This window comes from Leucopleurus acutus (assembly GCF_964270905.1).
Source record: "Leucopleurus acutus genome assembly, chromosome: 13".
Lineage (NCBI taxonomy): Eukaryota > Metazoa > Chordata > Mammalia > Artiodactyla > Delphinidae > Leucopleurus > Leucopleurus acutus.
Genome location: NC_139155.1, coordinates 70,310,211 through 70,316,210, shown reverse-complemented (window position 1 = coordinate 70,316,210; position 6,000 = coordinate 70,310,211).

The following is a 6,000-nucleotide window of genomic DNA, read 5'->3' as shown; positions in this document are numbered from 1 at the left end:
GAGGGGTCCGGGGCTCAGACAGCGGAGACACGCCGCCTCCCCCCCAAAACACACGCACGCTGAGCGTCTCCCCCGCGCAAGGTCCGAAGCGAGAATCGCGGTCACGGGGGCCGGGTGTCCGCCGCACCCGGGGGAAAGCGCTCGCAGCGCCAGGCGGGTGAGAATCCGCGAACCTCCCGCCCGCCTGCGCCGCCTCCCTACCAGCACCCAGCCGCGGAACCCGAGCAGCTGCGCCGGGCCCGGGAAGAAGCTGCGAGGGCCGAGGGCTCCCCGCCGCCCGAGACCAACCCGCAGGCGGCCCCCTGCCGGGAGCTGCAGCCCAGGTCCCCCCCTCGCTGCCCCGGAGACACCTACCACGAGAGGCACGGAGCGGCAGCCCCGCGTGCCCAGCGACTCAGCGCTCGCCAGCCGCCCCGGCCGGGGGAGGCGGGACCATGGCGCCGTGACGTCGCACGGGGGCGGTCCGGGACGTGGCCCCGCCCCCAGGTCCGCCCACGGCCGCTCCCCGCGCCCCCCGTCCCGCCTCCAGACCGCGCTGTGGGGCGGGGCGTCCATGGCAGCTGACTTCCCGCCCCGGAAACTCTGATCGGCCGGCCGGCTTACCCACAGGGCGGGCAGCTCATCGCTTTCCCCACCCCCTGCTACTACTCTGCTTAAGAGAAGTTCCCTCTGTCTACAAGCAGGGGAGTGGAATGATCGCCAAGAAGTGGTGTAAAAGAAGAAAACTAGACCCTGAGCAGAGAGTTTTAATGCTACTGTCTGTAGAAAACAAAAGGAAAACTGGGAAGGGCTATCATACAATTCATATACATCACTGGTTCTCAAGGAGGGTGTGATTTCGCCCTGCGGGCCACCAACCTCCCAGGGAGACATTTGGCAATGTCTGAAGACATTTTGGGTTGTCACAGCTGGGGGGTTGGAGGGGATACGTTTCTACTGGAATCTAGTGGATAGAGGCCTGGGATGCTGCTAAACATCGTACAATGATCAGGACAGCCCTCCACCCTGCCAACCAAAAGCCATCCAGCCTAAAATGTCAGTAGTGCAGGGTTGAGAAACCCTGTTAGATAAGAATAAAATAAAACTCCAGGCTGGTAGAGCTCAACTCAGTCTAACCTCTCTGTGCCTCTGTTTCTGCGTCTGTAAATCTGGGAAGATAATAGATCTATCTATGCATCATGTGCATATGCATTGAATACCTGAAGGAAGGGGAGGAAAGGATGAAGGCTTACTTTTCACTGTGAACCTTTGTTCTTTTTGAATTTTTTTTTTTTTTTTTTTTTTTTTACCATTTGTATATATTACCTATTTAAAATAAATTTCTAGGACTTCCCTGGTGGCGCAGTGGTTAAGAATCCGCCTGCCAACGCAGGGGAAACGGGTTCGAGCCCTGGTCCCGGAAGATCCCACATGCCACGGAGCAACTAAGCCCATGTGCCACAACTACTGAGGCTGTGCTCTAGAGCCCGCGAGCCACAACTACTGAGCCCACACGCCTAGAGCCCGTGCTTTACAACAAGAGAAGCCACCGTGCTCCACACAAGAGAAGCCACCGCAATGAGAAGCCTGCGCACCACAACAAAGAGTAGCCTCTGCTCGCCGCAACTAGAGAAATGCCGCGCGCAGCAACGAAGACCCAACACAGCCAAAAATAAATTAATTTAAAAAAATTAAAACAAAAAATAAAATAAATTTCTATAGTAGTTACCACCATAACAGCAAATGCACATATATATATATATAATTACCTTTATAGTATATCTATATAATTACATACTATTTAGGCATTGCTCTAAGCACTCTATATTTACACACTTAAACCTTTAATAACCTTGTGAGAGGTCTATTATCATCCCCATCTTACAGATAAGGAAAAGATGACATACAGATGTGAAGTATTTTGTCCATGGCCAACCATGTGTTTATTCATAGCTCATTAATTCATTCATCTATATGTCTAATAAATAGTACCTGCCCTGTACAAAGTGCTGGAACTGACAAAATGAAACCGCCTGCTTCCATGCAGCCAGCTGCTACTGGCCTGGAAACAACGGAACAATGTTATATAGTGTTTATTGTGCACATATCACAGGCTTTGTATGACTCACTATGGGGTAGCCCTGCTGGATGTTTTATAATGTCCCTTTCTGGGTGGAGAAATGGAGATCAAAGGAAGAGGTCTGAATGGGGCATGTGTTTAAGAACATTCTAGCAACATGCATTTCCTGAGCGCCCTGTGCTGGGCGTTGGGAGTCAGCAGGTAACAGGAGGTCTAGGGTCCTGCATCCAGTTGGGGTAATCTGGACCCTCCAACAAGCATGGTGGAGTTGGGAACAGGGTGATCAACCTGGTCCAAGGAGGGAGGGCCGGGGGTGTTTACACTGAGGCCTGAAGCACAGCTGAGGGTTCATAGGAGATTGTGCTAATCACAGGGCCCCGCAGGTGCAAAGGTCTGGCAGGAAGGACCTTTGTCAAGGGGCACTGCATGAAGTGCAGAGTGGACAGGATGTGGGGCGGGTGAGAGGAGGTTGCGGGGGTCTGCGGGGGCTGATGCTGCGGGGCTTTGTGGGCTAGAAGGAGTCAGGACTTTATCTTGCAGAGGTGGAGAGATATGGAAGGCGTTCAGCGGGGGAAGGACGTGCCAGCTTTGCTTTCTGCAGAGATCCTCTGGCTATTGTGCAGAAGAGGACAGGCAGGGAGACTGGTTTGGAGGCTGTTGAAATTCTCCGGGGGAAGCTGGTCAACCCAGGTGGGGCTGGGGACATAGGGATGTGTTCGGGCTCCAGAGATGTCTGGAAGACAGAACTGGCAGATCTCAGCGGCGGCGCTAAAGAAGGGGACCAGAATGATCGCCTGGTTTCTAGGTTGCACCTCTCCTCTCAGCACCCCAACTCAGCTAACCCCCTCAGGTCTCAAGCTGGCTGTCCCCGCCTTGAGGAAGCCTAACCCCACCTCCCCACCCCTGGCAAATGTTCTGATGAGACGGGCATTGGACCAGGCAGCCGGGGAAATTGATGTGACGTTGAAGGCAGATGAACGAGCTCATTACTCTTTGCTCCTCCACCCTGTGAACAACTGGGTCAGGGGCCTCTTCTCTCTTCCCCAACCTGTCTCCCCAGCTTCTAGACAAAGCCTGGCATATGGGAGCCCCTCAGTCAATATTCATCGAAAGCAGGAAGAATAAATGTAGCATAAAGCAAGTGGATTCTGGGACTTCCTGGTGGTCCAGTGGTTAAGACTCTGAGCTCTCAATGCAGGGGGCACAAGTTCGATCCCTGGTCAGGGAACTAAGATCCTGCATGCTGCACGGTGTGGCTAAATCAATCAATCAATCAATCAATCACGTGGATTGTAAACCCCTTTCCATCTCTGACATTCAAGAAGATGATGCCGATGATGATTTAGATGCTTGCTATGCTCTAAGCACCTTATAAGAATTACATTCAAGCTAATCATTTACTCCTTCCAACAACCTCCAAGATTTTATTACCATTACTCCCGTTTTACAGATGAGGAAACAGAGGTAACTGATGGTAACTCCATCAGGTAACTGGGCTCGACCAAGGGCAAGAGCTAGTAAATGTCAGAGCTGAGATGCAAACTCAGGACAGTGGGGGAAGGAGGTGGTCCAGCAGCAGGCAGGAAGCTAGGATAGAGGGGCAGGTTCCCTCCTCTTGCTGGAAGGATGTGGGGTTATCCTTCCTAGTTGGGTACCCAGGCTTCATAAAGTACCCTGATCTTGGGTTCTTGATCCAGATGACTGGCTGTCATGGCAACATGGCCCTAAAAATATGCTCATCTCTCTAGAACCTCCTCAGGGCACCCTGGCACCATGCCCTCTTTCCAAAGCTCAGTTGCTGTGTATCCATCACCATCTAGCGCTGGCACAAAAGGGATCACGCCTCAGGTGGTCCTTCCGTCCCCATCCTGCTCTTGCACACACATCGCTGACCTTGTGTCCATGTCTCTATGCCCAAAAGGCTGTGGGCTGCCTCCGGTCACTGTGGGTGCGAGATGATGTTCCGTAACCAAGATCCTTTATTTTCCCAAAGGCCTGAGACTCAAAGATTCATGAGCTGAGATCTAGCGTGGAAACATGGTGACATCCCAGTTTGCCCAGGCATTGCATCCTGAAGCCAGCGTTTACAGCAAAACTCATGCAGAATCAAAACAGCGCTGAGAAGCCCCCGAGAACCCACGGCCACTCAATCAAGTCCAGCTCTACTGCTATCCTCCAGCATCGTACCCATCATCACTTCTGCTGAGCACTTGATGAAGTCGAAACTGAAAGTTTCTGTTTTGAGGCAAATATGTGACATATTTAAGCTCTGAAATTCTGTTCCAGGTGGTGAGATGCTCACATTTCAAGAGACGTTTTGGAACCAGGACCCACGGAAGGAACAATAGGCTTATAACTCTCATGTCACACTCCTGGCCCTTTTAGATGTTCTTTTCTTTTACTTGTTTCTTTTTATCTTTGTTACTTATTTTTGCTTGTAATTTTTATTTGTTCTCTGTTTTCTATTACCGTGTTTTATTTATTCATAAATTCAGTAGCAAAAGTTACATAAATGTATGGATAAAACAAATTAAATATAAAATAATTGCTTTGTTATTTTCTTCCAAGTTATGTTGGTTTGTTTTGCCAAGTGTGTATATTGTTTCAGCAATGCTAATGTGCATATTTTTTTATATAACACCTGTGAGAAAATAAGGACATCAACAGCTTTGAGTTGAAAGCAATCTGGAAGGTCTAGACTATGAATGCAAAAGACTTAAGGACTCACTTCATTGATGGATGTCTATTGTGTTTTCCTTTTTTTAAATATTTATTTATTTATTTATGGCTGCATTGGGTCTTAGTTGTGGCGCATGGGCTCTTCGTTGTGGCGCACGGGCTCCAGAGTGCGTGGGCTTTGTAGTTGTGACACGTGGGCTTTGTAGTTGTGACACGTGGGCTCTCTAGTTGTGGCACATGGGCTCAGTAGTTGCGGCGTGCAGGCCCCGCGGCATGTGGGATCTTAGTTCCCAGACCAGGGATCGAACCCGCGTCCCCTGCTTTGGAAGGCAGATTCTTAACCACTGGACCACCAGGGAAGTCCCCTATTGTGTTTTTCTTTTATAGGACTCACAAGATTGACACACTGAAAAAGTTATGTCTAAATAAGTTTAAAATAGTTCTTTCAATAAGGACGAAATAAAAATTCTAAGTGATCAGAAAGCAGCTGTGTTATGTTTGAGTGGATAGTAATTCTCTTTTTCTTTCTCAAATCATAAAATCATGGGGCATCTTGCCATCGATGAAGTCTTAGCATTGAAGAAATGTGAAAGTTGGTTTTGTGTGATTCCACCACAGTAGAATTTTAGAGCTGCCCTCACACACCTTAGGAATCGAGGATGGGAATCTATGTAGCCTGACACCAGAATCAGAGAATAGTGGACACTTAGACATAAATTACAGAATCTTGGAGGATCACAGAACTTTGGAACCATAGAATCCCAGCATCAGAATCTTGAGGCTGGATGGACATTGGAGCTGTCATTTTACAGATGAGAAGAATAAGTCCCCGGGAGTGGAAGTGATTTGACCAACACTTGGTAGCTTCTAGCAGTAGAGCAGGGCTGACACCCATATCTCCTGATTCCTACCCAGGAATCCTATCTTCTGGTCCAAGACAAGACAGCCTGTCTTCTAACACAAGATGCTGGTCAAACTGGAGGGTGGATGTTGGGAGAACTAGGGTGGGAAGAAGATGGAAAATGCATGTCTCAGAAGGTAAGATCTGAGGTGGTGCTTCAACTTTGAAGCTCAGCAAAACCACGGAGTGGGGTGTCATGAGGCCCCACTTTTCTTTCCGGCTTCCTCTTCTGCCACACTTAGCATTCCCTTCCCACCCTTGACATCCATCCACACAACCACCAAACTACTCCTCCCACCTTAATAAGCTTGGACCCACCACAAGCTCTCTCAGCCTCTGTGCCTTTGCGCATGTTGCTCCA